General features: G+C 48.2%; 1 protein-coding gene across 3 annotated transcripts in view; it reads right to left on the bottom strand.

Annotated features, from left to right (window-relative positions):
• The window catches only part of NCK2 (NCK adaptor protein 2), a 112,423-nt gene extending 95,888 nt beyond the window's left edge, over window positions 1-16,535 (bottom strand). The window contains exon 1 of one of the 3 annotated variants that reach the window (XM_070479104.1): window positions 16,266-16,535. The gene's annotated coding sequence lies outside the window, so the exon portion shown is untranslated. Of the gene's footprint in view, window positions 1-15,927; window positions 16,158-16,265 lie in introns of those variants that run through there. The other 2 variants (XM_070479107.1, XM_070479101.1) reach the window with 2 other exon arrangements.
• Window positions 16,536-18,870: the final 2,335 nt, after the last annotated feature.

The raw sequence follows: 18,870 nt of genomic DNA on the forward strand, positions 1-18,870 counted from the left end.
CTGGACCAGCCCCCTGGGGCTAATGCTCTGCCACCCACCTGCTGCCTGCTTCCGGAATCTGGCAAGGCTTCTTCCACCAAGCGGAAGAGATCACCTTGTGCACCCCTGCTCTTACACAGGAAGGATGCTTCCAGCAGACTTGCCAGGAAGAAAACCAAGACCAGCCAGTTCCTTAAATGTTTCCAACAAAGTGGGAATGCTCATGGACATGATTCTTTAGCGCACAGACTGCCAACACTCACAGAAACAACGTCGGTCAAAGCAAAAACTCAGAAAAAGGGTTTAAAAAATTTTCAGAAACCCACAGGTCAAAATGGAAATTGTAAATTATACTTTAACACATAGGCATGGGCTTAAAGAAAATAACACCCAAAAAGGTCACTGTAGATGCTTATTTGCAATCAATTTTAATGAACAAAACACACCAATACAGGTTATATTTATGTGAATAAATGTAAGTGATTCTCTCTAGCCAGAGTAGCTCTAGGGAGGGCAGAACAGTTAAGTAGACTCCCCACAAGGGGCCTTCCACCATCCCTCCCCAGAATCATACCATCACTAGGGGGCAGGGGAGGGGCAAACAGGAAAGTGAAATAGGCTGCTGCCTTCAACCCTGACCTTTTCTGTACCCAAGAGAAAGGTTATTCCCCTGATCAGCCCTCCCCAAGCCAGCTCCCAGGTCCACACCTACTGGCACGCACACTTGGAGCTCTGCCAGAGCAACCGGGCCGGTGGTAGGGCCACCCCAGAGGCTGAGTCCACAGAGGGAGCACACCTTCCCTGGGCTGAGACCTCGGCGGGAGCGCCATCACCACAGAGCGCTTCCTCCCTCGGAAGAATGATCTCAGGCCCCCATCCCATCAGCGGTCCGCCCGAGCACAGGATCGACCCAAAGGACCCAAGAGTCCGTCTCAGAGCACCAAGGATCGGGCATGTGCCAAAACCAGGAAGATCTGCCGGTCTTTATTTGCCCAAATTGGACAAAGGCCACATACATTCTGTCACACACGCTCTCACTTGCTCTTACACATGTGCAGGGAGCCCAGCCTGGTGCTCTGCGGCGACCTAGAGGGGTGGGATGGGGGAAGGGAGGGTGCTCAAGAGGGAGCGGATATATGTTTAATTATGGCTGGTTCATATTGTCATATGGCAGAAACCACTACAACATTGTAAAGCAATTTTCCTCTAATAATAGAAAAGAAAATATCTATTACAATAACATGGGGGAAAAAACCATTTCAGATGAACCTGGCCCCAAAGGACCTCCCTCCTCTGGTCCTGACTGACATATCCAGGGCAGGGTTCATGGATGTGACCCCACTTCCCTCCACCGGACCTCCGAGGGCATCAGGCTTCCTTCCCAAGACTTCAGGATAGACAGGGGAGTACCCGGTCACCCCTCAGAGGACCCACAGTAGACAGCCTGGCAGACACAACCTCAGCCTGGGGTTCAGGGTTAGTGGGGATAAGCCTCGATGATACCATGCACCCTGACAGGATGCAATAGCCCATAGCCCAGTCCAATCACGAGAAAAACAGTGGACAGACCCCAACTGAGGAGCATTCCATAAAACACCTAACTGGTCCTCCTCAGCACTGAAAAGGCCATCAGAACAAGTTAAATCTAGAAACTGTCACAGCCAAGGGAGCCTCAGGACACACCACAAGTAAAAGCAGCTTGGTTTCCAGGATGGGATTCTGGGGCATGAGAGGACATCAAGGAAAAATGAAGAAAATCCAAAAAAGTATGGACTTTGGTGAACAACAAAGTACCAGTTCACGAGTTGTAACCAACGTACCAGAGTAATGGAAGATGCTATTTACCGTGGGGACGGGATGGTGGTTGCGGAAACTCTGTACTCTCTTTGGCATTTTTCTATAAATCTAAGTCTTTTCTAAAATTAAAGGTTTATTTTTAAATATACATGTACTGTACATATTATTGGAGAAGGAGATGGCAACCCACTCTAGTATTCTTGCCTGGAAAATCCCCTGGACAGAGGAGCCTGGCGGGCTACAGTCCATGGGGTTGTAAAGAGTCAGACACGACTGAGCAACTAAACAACAACTACACATGCTATATATAAATCCATACACGCAAAGCATAACATGAATATCTTTTAACAATTACAAAGTGTACTTTGGAAAAGTTAATAAAAACTGTACTCAGAAGGAGATAAACACTGATTAGCTTAACACAATAGAATAATTATATGGTTGAATTTTTGTACAACTCTTGTTGTTCTTCAGAGAATACCTGTGTGTACTTCTATTAATAAAACAATAAATGGACTACAAAGTGTAAAATAATAAATACACAAACTGATAAACAAAAGATCTTGCTCCCTTGAACAAGACCCAAAAAAACTTATTGGGCATGCATTAAATTCTCTCCTGTTAAGGGCTCTGAGAGCCAGGAATCAATGTATTCCAATCAATTTTTAAAATTGCAACATAAAATGTGTATTGCAAATTAAATTCTCTTTATCTTCAAATTATGTTTATTTAAACACTAACCATTACAGTGTATCACAAATTAATTACAATATATCACAAAAACTATTTTACACTAATCCACATTATCAAAAGTGAAAGGAACTGTAAATGGGTTCAGTGTGAAACAAAAGGACAAATCACTAATTATGACTTGAATTGTTTTGAATGCTAAGGATTCAATTATTTCCGGATGCTAAACAGACACACAGAGACTGATCTACCACCTTACTGTCAACAGGGCACAACAATCTGGTACTAGATGCAGCAGAGTTCAACAAACAGAAACAATGCATTTGAAAAAGATTTTAAAAACCAACATCTATAAGGAAGTAAAACACAGTTCACATTTCAAAAGAAACAAACTAAAGAAACACTTTGAGCAAACTATCAGGATAAAAAACAAACCTGCAAAATGCCTGATCCGGGCTGACTTACAGTATTCATTACATATCCAGGCAAAGGAGTTATTTGACTAAATAAATCTTTCCTAGGTTAAAATGTAATGGCATATTGCATTTACAACATTATCAACTTAAAAAAGGGAATTAGAAGTATTAGTAGGCTTCCTGACCCCAGCATTCCACTAAAAGCAGCAATAAGTAGTTTTGCTATTTTTTTAGATAAAAAGTCTTCAGCAAATAAATCACATGTAAGCAGAGTTTATATAACCTGCAAATTATGAACTAGTTGACTCCAAAACCATCTGTTTATCCTAAGTAAACTGATAGTACGGCCTCAAGCAGACTCTGGATGGCAGCACTATCCTGGGAAGGGTGGATGGAGGGGGGTGGTCGGTGGAGGACAGGTGCCGACCAGCTACAGCAACCACAGAGCTTTACCACCAGCAAGTGAAACAATCCCTGCTCAGCAGACACCCTATGGTCTCAGGGCTGTCTCTCTCCCCCTGAAATATTTGATTTTTTATTTAAAAAAAATTTTTTTTTTTAATTTTTCTGCTGTGCTTTGAGACATGTGAGGTCTTAGTTACCCCACCGTTGACTGAACCCACAGCCCTTGCAGTGAAAGCATGGAGCCTTAACCACTGGACCACCAGGAAAGTCCCTCCCTGGGGTATCTGAAATGAATTCTAACTGGCCTGGGGACTTTGCATGGGTCTTCCTTGCACCTCCCACAGAACCCCACATAGAGGCACCGACACTCATCTTGGATACGTGTTAACTGAAATGAGTGTCAATCATGAAAGTGTAAAGTTACCCGGGCTGGCTGACAAGCTCCCTGAGGGCAGGTCTGTCTGGTCCCCCTGTGTGTTTCTGTAGCTCCTGCCACAGCTCCTCTCTGCCGCCACTCAACAACTTAGTGACAGCTAACTAGGGGGTAATCTGATCTGTGAGTCAGATCAGGAGGGAGAAGGCAGCTTTGTCCTCAACACGCGCGGTCCTCCAGCCAGATTCACAAAAAGGGAACAGCATCTTCAATTTACCATGCAGGCTGGCTGCTCTGAAGACCCTTCTTGAAAAAGGAACTGCACAGTTGCAATTCCTAAACAGGGTATGCAGAGGCACACACACACAAAAAAAACCATCAGAACTAAGCCTCTGCTTCCCAGAACACAAAAGAGAGGTGCAGAGGAGTTAGAAATGAGCTGTGCACCTTGGACAAACTAGCCGTGTGTGTGACGGGGGCGGGGCAGCTTCCCTGATGGTCCAGTGGTTAAGTATTGGAGTATTCTAGGGGACAGGGGTTCAATCCCTGGTGAAGGAACTAAGATCCCACAGGCCGAGGGGTACCTAAACCCATGCAGCACCACAGCTAGGGTCTGTGCACCACAACGAAAGATCCTGCGTCCCACAACTGAGACCCGATGCAGCCAAATAAATTTAAAAAAAATAAAACTACTAGCAGGTGGGAAAGAGCATGCATACCTCTACTGCTCACAGGAAGCCAGACCTTTCAAGTTTACAGTTAGACCAGCTATTTATGAAGTTCAGAATGATGCTGTTTTAATCCAGCCCCTGTTATAATTGGGCTTCCCAGGTAGCGCTAGTGGTAAAGAACCTGACTGCCAAAGCAGGAGACCGAGGAGACACAGGTTCGATCCCTGGGTTGGGAAGATCCCCTGGAGGAGGGCATGGCAACCCACTCCAGTATTCTTGTCTGGAGAATCCCAAGGACAGAGAAGCCTGGTGGGCTACAGTCCATAGAGTTGGATACCACTAAAGTGACTTGGCACACACTGTTGTAATTAAAAGTCAAGAAGTTACTGCTTTTAGGCAAATGGTTTATTGTGAGGAAGGAGGGGATTTCAATACTGTAAATGCAAAGCCCTACAAAAGTCCTGCATCTGTAGTTCTAGAGCTGGGGCATCACCTGACAGCAGGACTCCTGCGGGCCCCGTGCCCGGTGCCCCTCACCTTCCCCTCTCCAGTGGCCAAGTGACAACACTTATTCCCTCCACCAGTGTCAGAACTGAATGACACAATGACACACAACAATTAGATACACACAGTGTTACCCAGCCAGCACACCACTGCAAAATTTCCAAGCTTGTCCAAAGACTCATTACTATGACTGTCTAAGAGGTCTTTCCAAAGAGTTACTACGACTCACTCAGAGGTCTTTCTCGGTGCCCTCAAGGATAGGAGGCTAAGGACAGAAAAGACTGATTGTACTTTTAACCACCTCCACCAATAAAAGTTCAAAAACGCCCTGAGTGCTGATTCTGTGTTTATCCTGGTAACAGAACAGGAAGACAGCAGATAAGAGGCGACCAAGTAAAAAGGAAGAGCAAGGCAACAGGAAATGATTTACAGAAAACAGATCAAGATTAAGCCAAGAAAACTTCTAACTGGCTGCCCTCTGGATATCTAGGCTTCTCTGACTTTCTCAAGTCAGGACCTGCTCATAAGGGAAAAAAAAGAAAATGTACACAGAATATCACAGTCCAGACCAGGCAGTTAACAAGCAGCTCTGCCCTGAGCCAGACCCTGAGACTCAGAAACTAACAGCCAAATTATCATTTTCCCCTTCCTTTTCCCTGGATAACGTCTAATTTGTGATATTTTCATTCTCTCTCCCCTGAAGAGTTTATTTTAGACCTTACAAAAAAGGAAATAAAGCACTCAAAAGCTAACAGATGTGACTCGTTCTAAGCTGAACCTAGAACCTAATAAACTTTAGTAATAACAAAAGAATTTTTTTTCTACAGACCATCACCAATTTTAAGGATGCTGAGCCTAAGTAAATAGATATATTTCACCAAACCAAACTCTGAAAATCAATTACTTACTACAAGCAATCGATAAGGGACCCCATTACTTTCCTGTTAGTGGATATTCTAAGGAGAATCAGTTGTCACCACAGTTCAGCTAGATTTCCTAATGTGTCCTACAAAATCAGCATTTCATATTTCTATGGTCCAAATGGAAGTAGAACATTTAAAAAACAATGCACGCCCTACTTTTCCACCAACAGATAAACCATGATATGTCAATTAAAGTTTCTCCTTTTTCTATTTAACTGCAGAAATGCATAAACACTTTTCAGCTTTCTGTTGTTGTTGTTCAATTGCTAAGTTGTGTCTGACTCTTTGCGATCCCATAAACTGCAGCACGCCAGGCTTCCCTGTCCTTTATTATCTCCCAGCATTTGCTCAAATTCATGTCTGTTGAGTCAATGATGCTATCTATCCATCTCTTCTTCTGCCACCCCTTCTCCTTTTGCCTTCAGCTTTCTAAACAAGCATTATTTTTCATGTTTATAAAAATTCTGGAGATGGCGGGATGGGGATGATCTCCAAGAGGGCAACTGTATGAAAGAATACATGGGCCATTAACTAAAAGGTTTAAGCCAAGTACAGCAGTAGTCACTTAAAATAAGACTGCTGAAATACTGACATCTTTGGGCAGTTAACCTTTTGAAGTTGGGACTGTAAGGTGCATTGCCAAGATGGGCCAGTATCCCTGGCCTTAACCCACTGGACACCAGGACCACTCGCAAGTCTGGACAACTGGAAAATGTCCCCAGACACTGCCAATTGTCCAGAAGGGCAGAACCACCCCCAGCTGAGAACCACTAATTTATATACAAGAGTAGTGGGTCAGGTCTCAAGTTTCTTTTTTTAATATCAACATTTGAGAAGGTATTTTTATTTCGTATTTGCAAAAGTGAATCACTTATTTCTCAATCTAAACCTAACAGCTAGGAAAATCCAAACACAGATGGGAATCTGCACTATGTTGCACTATGGAAAGATGCACTATGTTGAAAACATTTTCTGCTCTTGATGATAACAACCCTCTCTGATCTGAGACGTGAAGAAAAAGAGGATCTCCTTCCTCCAGAAAGCGGGGCACCCTTCCCTCCTCTCCCTCCCACTCATCCCTGAGCTTGGGGGTGCAAGGCACAGACGAGTTCAAGCAGCGACAATTAAACACCAGAAGCCTCACCTGGGATCCCCAACAGAGCCTCAGTTCCACGACGGCCCCCCTCAGCATGACAATGACAGCCGCAGAGGGTCTGCTGTCCTCCCCCTACTTCTTTTTTTTTTTAAAGAGGATAATTTCTCTATAGTCACTTCTGAGTCTTATCTCCTGAACCACAAGAAACAGACCTATGAAGGAGACTCTAAGAAGGGAAATGAAGCAGCAGAGATGGCTTAATAAAGGGAAGAGACTTGTGCGTACAAGCCAGGCTGGTCCATGGAAGGCGGTAGCTGTACTCCTAAAGAAAAACCATCTGAGTGCAGGTAAGGAAGGCAGATGACTGAAGTCAGGGTGGGGAAGTCATACACAAACCTAAAATACACAGAGAAGAATCGAAAGAATGGAAAAGTCTTCTTATACCTGTCTTGCTAGATTCTGTTCCTAAATATGTTCCTTTAAAAAAAGCAGTTTGATGAAAACTCACTATTCACCTAGATCCAATGTCCAGAAGTTGTTTCTAAAGTAACTCCCTGAATCCCTTGGTATTTTTTGGTCTCTTAAAAATACTCAAGCAGCTTGTGGTTTTTAACACCCATGTCTCCGAGCCGATTCCCATCACTCAGAGCAACAAGAGAGCTCTTCATCACCAATCCGGGGTGCCCCCGCCCCCAACACACACAGATTTGAAAACAGGGACGTGAGTTTTTAAAGGGACTGTCCTCAAAATGAATACAGCTGGTATTCTAATGAAGCATAATATATATTTTATTAGAAACATGTTTCTAATGAAAATGAATACTTTTCATCTATCATATTTTATAATTAGTTACATAACTGATAGGCTATTGATTTGTATAACTTAGGTCTGTATCCAGTGACCTTATTGAACTCTTGTATTAATTCTTTAAAAAAAAAAACAGCCTAACAACAACAAAAACAAACCCAGCTGGAAAAAGGGATGGAGAACTGTTCTTTTCTTCTTCAGCCAGACCCACAAGTAACATCATTAAAATACCTGTTGACTTGCAGACATCCTTAAATGCTCAGCCAAAACTCACAGGCTTACAAAACTAAGGCACATCCTTTAAGGAAGATGGATGCAGATGCTGAAGGGCTTGTCCAAGGAGTCAGCCACTGGTGCCTTACTAAGCATCTCACGCCCATCTCTCCCTCTTGGAAGGTTCCTCCCCAGCTGGTCGCCCCCACCACAGCTGGGAGAATTATTAAGCTTGTTTAAGTAAATAAATCTTTGCTGCTACTCCTCCTGGAACATGCCACAGGAGCAGCAGCTGGACAGCAAATCTAAGCCTGTGAATTAAGAGCGCCTGCCTGCCTTACAGCCCATTGGAGACGACGGCCTTTCCAACACACACAGAACCAGACTCTCAGTTATACCTCAGTTCCATCTGCCCCGAGGGGAGGCTGCCCAGCACAGAGGGCCACAAGGGTCTTCTGATAACAGAAGGGGAAGTTTAGGATGGCCTGGTACTACAAGCCTCGCCTAGGATGGCAGTCAATGTCAAGGTTCCTACCAAGACCTTGGAATAGCAGTCTTCTAAAACTCCAGAGCACCTGAGAACTCATGAGAAAAGCAAATTCTCAGGCACCCCCAAAGACACTCTGGGGGGTGGGTCCAGCCATCTGAGTTGGAAGCTTTCTGAGGTGGGGGGTGGGGGGGTGTGGTGGAACTGCTGAGACCCAGCTCTGAGCTGGGTCCATCTGGGGCTCCCTGGCCTGTGGTGCTCAGGAGGCAGGCTGGGAGAGGAGCAGCAAGGCTGGGAAAGCTCACCACTGCACCACCTCCAGAGCACACCCACCAGGACCACTGGAGCAGCCGAGGTTGCTCGTATGTCCTTCCAGAGTCCAGGGCTGATAAGAGGTCCAGAATGAGTGACACCCAAGTTCCACCCACTGCTGTGATTCTCCATTATGTTTCTCCAATCCTACACTATCATAAAAGTTTACAGCTCTGTTTATGTTCTTTCTTTTAATGAAGAGATGGTGGCCTGGCTTAGGGGATAAAAGCGGAGCCTCAGCAGTCAGACAGGGTGTGTTTGAATTCCAGATCTGCTGACCAGCTCTGGGACCTTATGTAGCCTAACCTGCTAGGTCTCTCTACTCTCATCTCTGAAGAGAAACACAGCAAGCAACCACACTCAACTTCTGTGAGCAATGAATGAGCTAATATTGCATGTAACATGGTTACTGCCATCACTACAATGTGTGTGATGTGTGTGTGTTGGGGAAGAAGCCAATGATCCCTAAAGTACTGTGATTTTAGGATGTCCCTGGTGGCTCAGTGGTGAAGAGTCCACCTGCCAATGCAGGAGACATGGGTTCGATCTCTGGTCCGGGAAGATCCCACATGCCTCGGAACAACTAAGCCACAACTACTGAGCCTGTGCTCTAGAGCCCAAGAGCTGCAATTACTGAGCCCATGCACTGCAGCTACTAAGTCCAAGAGCCCGAGAGCCCATGCTTTGCAACTAGAGAAGCTGCCGCAATGAGAAACCCTTGCACCAAAGACAGAGAAAGCTGGAGAACCAACATAGACCCAGGACAGCCAAAAATAAACACATAAATAAATATTTTAAAAAACCATGGCTTTAGATTCTGTCCTTAGAAATTAAGTACTTAACATATATCAGAAGTACATTGAAAACTATCACCCCAAAACAGTTATTTCACATTGGTAATTTAACCTCTAGAGGTCAAAATACATTTTAAAACGTTTGTAAAATATACAAGCATTCTGATTATAGGTAAGCAAATCAGGTTCTAGTATTCTAAACTTGCATGAGTACATGGAATATTACAGTCTACCTTAGCACGACAGAGATTACACCTTTCCGCTAAAGAATAATAATTACCATGATTATGATTCCAGGTTGCTCTCACCACGTCTTCTTAGCTATCTCAACTTAGGAAAACACAGACTAAATGAAGCTTGAATCATGAAAGTGTACAGACCTGTGCTCTCCCACATAGAGTCACCAGCCTCAAGGGGCCAATGAACACCCCAGTGTGGGGAGGGAAGAGGCATGCCACGGATGAAGAATGCACACAGGCTTTCACAGGCTGCACATGAACAGAAGAATGTGCATCATCTCATTAAGAGGGTTTTACGTTGAACACTGGGAATAAAAGTACTGTGGCTCTACTGGGTAAAAGAATACATTGTGAAAATTAATTTTGCTTGTTTCTTAAATCTTTAATGTGGTTACTGCTGTTGTTGTTTATGCACTTTTTCATGTCCCACTCTTTGTGATCCCGTGGACTGTCCCAGGCTCCTCTGTCCATGGGATTCTCTAGGCAAGAATACTGGAGTGGATTGCCATTTCCTTCTCCAGGGGATCTGCCCAACCCAGGGATCCAACCCGTCTCCTGTACTGGCAGGCGGATTCTTTCCTACTGAGCCACCTGGGGAGTCCAATGTGGCTACCAGACATTTGAAATCCCATCTATGACTCACATGTGTATATTTGAAGGGGACAGCACTGCTCTTAACAATTGATTTCTTCAAGGGGTGTTTGCAGGAAATATCCTATGTTAAAAAAGACATAGCATTTTTGGCACCAGCTTCTCCTCCTTCCTTAAGGGTCCAGCATAGTTTTGGGGTACAAAGCTGCTGTGTGTCACGAGGCTGTTATTACAAGGGCAGCAATGAATCAGCCCCGAAGTACACATGTCTTTAAAAATAAGCTGACGATAAATGCTGGTATTCTGCTATCACAACTAGCAGGTTTTCACTTAGTGTGTACAGGGGTGGGAGGTGTACGCAGAGGCTGGGGGAGCAGGGAGGAGCCCATGGTGCAGGCCCATGCTGGGCACCAGTGACACTGACTTCAGGGCAATGGAGAAATAACGCTGGGACCATGGCCAGGTTTGGGTGCCAGGGCGCAGTGACCAGGCGAGTGTGGTAATAACAGAGGGGTCTGCCAGCGCCAGTGAGAGAGGAGTAAGTACCTCAGGCTCAGATGGAAGAGCTCCTCAGAGGTAAAACTGATAAGATATGGGATCTGGGAGGTGAGGGAGAATTCAGAATGACGCAGTGAGGCAATGCTGGGATATTAACCCAAAGGCCAGCAGGTCAGGAGGTAGTACTCACAGCCTAGATGTTCAGAGTTTCCGGTGGAAATGAGCAGGGAGAAGTAGCATGATTCACTTGAATGACCAAATGAGTCATGAATGGACAGGTTTGCGGTTGCGGTCACACAGGTGACAACCTGGAACAGCTCATGCTGGCCCTGGCCAGAAACACACATGTGACCGGGGTGGACATTACTAAACCCACCTGCACCTGCCTGGCTCCCAGTGGACCCACAGTCAGAGGGCAGTCCCAGTGATGCTCCCAGCCGTGGGTTCCATCCACAGGAAACGCCTCTGTCTCCACACAAAATTCCACACTTGCATATAGCTCCTATGATGCTGATGCTGGTCCCAAAACCATGCTGCAGCTGAGCCAACATGGGCTAAGGGGAAATGTCCACAAAGGGCATCAGTCAGGGCTGTCTTCTCTCCTCAAGACCTGAAGCATCTGGTCCCAGCACCCACCTACCACAGCTGTATGAGGGTCTGTGAGGGACTGAGCTGTCACCCCTCCCCTCCTGCCCCAGTGGTGTCTGCAAGCACTTGGGAGACAGAAGCCATGAGATGCCCTAAAAGCATCAGCCTGGTTTTGAAGAGTGACTGTTGTGGACAGAACTGTCCCTGTACTCAAGTGTTGAAGCCCTTGCCACCCAAGTGACTCATCTGGAGACAGAACTTCTGCAGCAACTCAAGTTCAACAAGGTCAGAAGGGTGGGGCCCTAACCCAAGAGGACCAGTGACCTCCTAGGAAGAGGGGCAAACACACCAGGCACCTGAGGACACAGAGTGAAGGCGGCCGGCGGAGCCTGGAAGAGAGCCTCACTGAGAACCTAGTCTGCCCGCAACTTGATGATCACTTTGCAGCCTCCAGAAAGGCAAGAAATCAGCTTCCTTTTGATGCTCAGTCTGTGGATTTGTGAGGAGAGTCTGAGTGGACATGCATATGCTAAACCGGGACAAGCGCCCTTCAACCCACAGAAACCATCCAGACCAAAGAGGCTCAGACACTGAAACCAGAACAGGAGGTCATCTACTGACCCTAGTCCCACCAGCAGGCCAGGCAGGGGCCACACGCTTGGCCCCACTGGAACCTGCCGGCAGATCCACAGCCTCCCCAGGACCACCTCACCCAGCACCTTTTGGGGTTACCTCCTCCTCCTGAGCAGGGCAGGGGACTCTGTCACCCTGCCACTGTCCCTGGGCTCTGGGGTCCTCACACTGACGTCAAGGCCAGAGCCCAGGTCGCCACATTCTTTTAATACTAAATATGATGGTGAATGGGAAAGTAATTGGTAAACTGTAGTATCATTGGAACATGCACATCTATTATTTTTATCCAACTTTGGCATTTCAGATCTACATTAACCACCAACCAGCAAAATATCCCACTTTCCAAAACTGCTTCAAAAAGAGAAACTGCAGTATTTCCCTTCTGAGTGCACTTGAAGCTTCTTTTCTTAAAAACATTTAAAAACACAAATGGTATAAAAAGAAGTAAAAGGACACTAAATGACCAGCTTTCCCTGTCAGGATAACAAATGCTCTGCCCAGAGTTTCCAGTTTAGGTTAATATGCACAGACACTCTATTGAAAAGTTAAATATTCAGTCATCCCACCAGGGGGTTATGCAGTTGGGTTTGTTTTTCATCTTGCCTTTTCTCTCTTTTTTTTTTTTAGTTTTAGGTTCAGGACTATAAATGATTCATTGGACAGAGAACTTCGCAAATAGAGAGGCCACCAGACCAAATCCTCCCATTGTCTGGACCTGGATGCACTGGGAACAAAACCTTATGAACCTAGAGACTTAGTGACTGACTGACAGACTCAGAATTCAACATACACGTGCTCAGTCAGTATTTTCTGGAAAGAACACAAAGAATCCACAGGGCCGACCATGACAAATGTGTGTGTGTGTGTTGTTAGGGCAGGGAGAAAGAAGCAGTTATAATTGACAAATGTCGATTACACCTTCAGAAACTGACATACTTTGAGATCCATTCAAAGGGAAATGCAGGAGAAGAAAACAGTCTAATTTTCAAAACAGTGCCACTAAAATGGTCTAAAGAAATAAACTATTTTTACTTTGGCTGCATACTTTTAAAACTGTTAAAAGGCTGTCCTGACCTCCTTCTAAGCTGCCTTAACTCAAGCATTTAACAGTATCATCGCAGTATCACTTTGAGTCTCTGAAAACATGGGGTTTCCATCACTCATTTGAGGAAAGAGAAACCATTTGGAAGTGCCATTTGCCACTCATCTGGATGGGAAAACTAATTTCGTAAGCCTTGGGGTTGAGCTGTGGGGAGTTTCCTGTCCATTTTTGAAAAGTCATCTTACTAGATTTCCAAACATGGTCCACTGCCCTGCCATGCAGTTCTAGGGAGCAGCCTTCAGTTCCATTCTTCGTGAGGGACAAACAGGTGTGGCCCTTGCCCCCGGTTCACATTGTTGGCCATGCTGGGTAGTCACAAGCAAGCACATCCTGGAGAATTGTGTAACACAGCCTCGTCCAGTTGGGGCAACTTAAGTGACTAAGGAAGAGGATCTGGTCATGGCAGACGATCGAGAAGACTTTAGGATATTTTAAAAAGTAATCCAGGGCTTCCCTGGTGGCTCAGAGGTGAAGAGTCTGCCTGCCAATGTAGGAGACACAGGTTTGATCCCTGGTTCAGGAAGATCCTACATGCCGTGGAGAACTAAGCCCACGGGCCACAACTACTGGGCCTGCGCTCTACAGCCCAGGAGCGGCAACTACTGAGCCCACATACATAACTACTGAAGCCTGTGTGCCGAGAGCCCATGCTCCGCAACAAGAGGAAGCAGTGGGTGGCAACAGAGACTCAGAGCAATGAAAAATAAATTTAAAAAAGAAAAGTTATTCAGTATGTATACACACAAGAAAGATTTTGGGTATGTTTAACATGGATAATAGTGCACTTCTCAAATACTGTGTACATATGATGCATTTGCTGGAAAATCTCAGTCATCGCCTGATGCAAACAACAGAGGCTGGGAAACATCACAGCTTCCAAGAGATGAGGGATGGAGAGACCTGAAGTGCAGGGCATGTGATAAAGAAAACCTCAAAGCCTGGCAAGTGAGCACAGCTACTTGAAATCACCTTAATCGGGCCCCACCTTAAGTGGGGAGAGAAGGTGCTGGGTCAGCCTATTCTCTGGACGCAATTCACAACCCAACTTCATCCCATGTTCCAGGACCAATCCCGCGGCGTGTCTAGGGAGCAGCTGAGAAGCTTGGAGCCCAGATGAGACCTCTTTGTTACCACCAGCTTACCACTGCTTTAAGTTTCCAATTTCAGCCTCAGCTAGCTGCAGCCAGAGGACCACTAAGATCTGGCCACTTTCTTCAATTAATACTGCTGCTGCTAAGTCGCTCCAGTTGTGTCCGACCCTGTGCGACCCCATAAACAGCAGCCCACCAGGCTCCTCTGTCCCTGGGATTCTCCAGGCAAGAGTACTGGAGTGGGTTGCCATTGCCTTCTCCATCAATCAATACTACATCTAATCAACCTGGAGAGGAGAAACATCAATGTAGGATTTCCCCTCGGGTCAATGCTTCAGAATCATGGTTAACACCCACGTCTGGGGAAATCCCTGTTCCCACCATCTAAAAACCTACATGGACAGCTCAGTCTCCCAATTGAACCCACTTCATCTCCTCCTGTTCACGACAGCCCTCCTATTTACTAAACCCTTGGCCCAGGCTCGATGCCTGTTATTAATTTACCAGTTTAATAATATCTGGGGACACCGGTAAATGAATTAAGCGTAGTGTGTGGAAACAAAGTTGAGGTCTGCTGTGACAACTCAAAGCACCCAGATTGATTTCATTTTCAGTCGCTTTCAGCCTTGAAAAGCCCTGTTGCTAACGATACCTGATGCAGAGGGACAAAACACGCCCCAAATTACTCTCATTCCTGCCAAATCCCTTCGGCTTCGCCGAGGAGGAAGTCGGGCAGGGACCAGGCGGGGACTCCCATACCTTTGGGTTCCCCACCCCCAGGCCACACCCCGTAGCCTCTCTGGGGTTCACTTTCTTCGGGGTCAAGGGCAGGAGTGGGCCTGCGCGGGCCCAGCGCTGAGGCCTGCTCATCCCCTGCTCAGACCCAAACTTGCCAGGCTCAGCCCCAAACCTGTTGGCAAAATAAACAAAGGCAAGCACAGGGGGCCCGACCTGGCCTGAGTGCCAGAGGCCGCCCCGCGCCGGCTCCCGCTTTGTCCCCACGCGGACGAGCTGCCAGTGAGCCCAGAGCCCCGGCACGCGCGCAGCCCTTTCAGGGCGACCGCCACGGTCCACAGACGAAAGCGCTTTGCAATCACGCCCCCCACTCGCTCCACGCCGAATGCGCTCACGAGGGAGTTACCGTCGACGCCTACAATCACACACCGAATTCTTCCAGAACCGCTGGGTGGTTCGATCGCCCAGAATAAGCTACCAGGGCAGCACGATCGTGAGAAACTTTGTTTCCGGGGCCGGCGATTCCCGGCCGGACGCGGAGCCCGGCACGAAGCGCCCCGGGCCGCGGGAAGCCTCCCGGACGCCAAGTGACAGCGGCTCCGCGCGGGGTCGCCAACAGTCCCGATCCCAGAAGTTGTGCGGGCCGCGCTCGCCTCCCGGTCCTGCCTGCGCGGGGCCGGCGATCCACGCGGTCCTTACCGGCGGCGCTCCCGGCCTCCCGGTCCCCGCTCCCCGCTCCGGGACCACCGCGCAGGCCTGCCCCGCCCGCCGGACCCGGGGAGGGGGCGAGCCGGAGGTGCCAGCAGCCGCGAGGCCAGGCCGCGCAAGGGACCCGGCCCCCAGCCCCGGCTCCGGCCCCGGCCCCGGCGCGCCCCGCCCCGGCTGCCCCGCAACTCCGCGAGCCGCCCAAGTTGGCGGCCTCCGCCCCGGCCACAGCCCCCGGGCCCCGACCCCCGGGCCCCAGCCCCCGCCCCCCGCTTACCTCGCGTGCCGCCCGCCGAGGCCGGGGCAGCGGCGCGGGTCCCGGGCGGCGGCCGCCCTGCGCCCGCCCAGGCGCCGCTCTTTGTCTGCGCCGCTCGCTCCTCCCGCCGCTCGGCCGACGCTCCGGCCCGGGCGGACCCCGCGGGCCCGGCCGACCCCAGCCGCCGAGCCCCGCGCCCGCCGGCCCGCTCGGCTCCGGCCTCGCTCCCGCCGCGGCGCCCCCGCCCCTCCCGGCTGCGCCCGCCGCGCGCCCTTCCTCCTCCTCCTCGTCCTCCTCCGCTCCGCCCAGTGACGCCGCCGGGGCCGCCCAGGCCCGCGCGCCCGCCGCCCGGGACCCACCTGGGCGCGCACGGCGGCCCGGCTCGGGCGGCGCCGGGACTGGCTCGAGGCTCAAACGCGGGCGCCGCCCGGCCCGGAGGACCCTGCGCGGGGCCGGGCCGGGCCGTGCCGGGCGCCAAGGGGAGGGGAGGCCCGGCTCCGACCCTGCGCGCCCGGGAGCGAATAGGAAGACAGGAGAGGCGAGAACAGCAGCAATCCGGCCTCGAAGGACCGGCGGGTGGTCTGTCCATCCCCTTTTTGTTTTATTTTCTTATCAGGACGCCCTGGGGCTTGGCCACCGCCCCCTCTCCCGGAAGCCTTCCCACGGCACCCGCGCCGGAGCAGGCCTGCGGTCCATCAGAAAAGTGACTTAGAGAAAAATGTCACTTCCTCTGTGTAGTTGCTTCTGGACATTTTTATTTATTTGCCTCGTATCTATTTACTTTCCCAACCAGACACTTTTTGATTCCCTCATTATCGTCGGAAGCAGTTCTTAAAAGCAGAAGAGGAAACCACGTTTGTGCCAGTCTCTGTGTCCAGCTCGAACCCGCCCATGGGGCGAAATCCTGGATGAACTGCAGGAATGTAGGTCCCAGGAGTTGTCACTGGTGGTGGGACCGTCCGGCCGCCTGGCCACATGCTTACCTGTAAACACACTTGGAAGACTGAAACCCAAGAGGAGGGGCAAGACACAGACAGACACATGTATCCAGATGTCTGTCATCAATCTACCCCCATGTGGTTTCCCCAAAGGAAATCCTACAATTCAAATGATTCTGATATCCTGGTGGAATAGCCCGGATCCATGTTAATGAGGGTCTTCCTTAGGCTCTTGGCCTCTCGTTATATTAAAGCAATCATAGTTTTCCTCAGGTGACAAGGTGATGTCACTGAATGAATGCCTCTTCCCTAACACAAGTACCCAAGGAGGGTCCCTGGAGCCCGTATAGCTTTGAAGTCCCAGTTGAGTGTTTGACTGTCTGCTTCTTCAACTGTGGAACAAGGCTTTCTTAACCTATCTAAAACTATCCAACATGGAGATATTTGCCCAGCTCCTCTGGAAGCCCCTGGCATACTTCCAGGCAGTAGGAAGCACTCAGTGGTCAGTAGCTGGAGGGGATCAGGGCACTGAGCCACCATCAGTCCAAGGTCAGGGTGTCAGAGACAGCCACCTGTTCTACAGCCTTGAGAAAGAAGCTCCCTCAGTCCGTTGTTTTGTGAAAACTTTGTCTTCCTAAGGAAGAAAAGCAGAGTTTATAGTAAATGGTCTGGTCCAGTTTTAAATTAGTTTACTCAAAATAGGTATAACAACATTGACCCAGTTTTTGCTACTCCTCTGCTTTGTAACCTTCACTGAATCAGGAGTTGAACTCCTCTTCCTTCTCTGGGTCTTTGTAAACTCACCAAGGACATTCCCTGTCTAAAACCCAACATCTCTTTTTCAGTCTTTATCTTGCACAGTTTTCTGTGCACTCAGCATTTCTGCTGTTTCCTGAAATGCAGTCATCTATCTGTTCATTTACCTAATATCACTACCTATCTGACCTGCCCGCGTCTGTCCTTATCTGGCAAGTTCTCCCAACCTCCAACAGTCATACACCCAAAACAAACCTTGGCCATTTGTTTTTATTAATATGTACCTTTCTTTTTAGAGAGGCTCTATCATTTTTTGTATATTTCTGGTCTGATGTTCGGGGATTAACTCTCAAACCTGCAGCCTTAGGGAGCTCCCAGCTCATCTGCCATCCCTCTAGGCGAATCATCATCTCTTGAGTTTCATCAGGTTCAGAATGAAACTTCCTAACCGACCTCCTCCTCCAGTGATCACAAGCAGGGCCAAGAGGCCATCATGCATCACAGCTCCAAAGAGAGACCTTGTTGCAATCCGACTTCTTCCTTCCCTCTCCCCAAGCTTGGCCTTGGCAGGACCCAGTGTGGGCTCTGTCCTCAGGGTTCTAAACTCCAGAGCAGCAGGAATTAAATGTGGGCATCATCGTGGTGGCAGGACAACTCATTTGTTGCTTGTGCCAAAAAATGCTGAGCTGTCAGAAGTTTACAACACTTTAAAAAAAATTTTTTTAATAAAAATAGAAGTTTGGAACACTTAGAAAGGTAATAACTCAAACTGGGATGGTGTAACTGGATGGGAACAGGTCTAGGAAGGTTGAGAGAAGAAGCTCAAAAGGAATGGACAGTACTGGATGTGGGGGCAGAAAAGAGCAGGCTTCTAGTGTCGAGGGGTTCAGATGTGGGTATCAGCAAAGAAAAAGTGCCCATATCAGAAACAGAAAAGTTGGGTTAATTAGTTTGTTTGGGATAAACAATTCTATTTTTGGTCATTCGGTTACATTTAATTAATATTTATTGCCAACTTACTAAATGGGAGAGTGCTCCACTGGAGGCCAGAAATGAGCAAGTCATAGTATTTGCCGTCAAGTGACTTTTGGCTATAAAACTAGCCTTAGTGCTGTGGGTCTTCCACCTGTATAATGAGCTTTATTGCCCTTGCATTGTGTCACCCATCTTGGCTGAGATGTAAACAGCCTGAGGGCAGGACCATGTCAAATTCCCTTCTGTGGCTCCAGCACCTTTTCCCTTGGACCCAGGACAAGGCAGACACTTAATA

Source organism: Odocoileus virginianus, chromosome 2, assembly GCF_023699985.2.
Source record: "Odocoileus virginianus isolate 20LAN1187 ecotype Illinois chromosome 2, Ovbor_1.2, whole genome shotgun sequence".
Classification (NCBI taxonomy): Eukaryota; Metazoa; Chordata; class Mammalia; order Artiodactyla; family Cervidae; genus Odocoileus; species Odocoileus virginianus.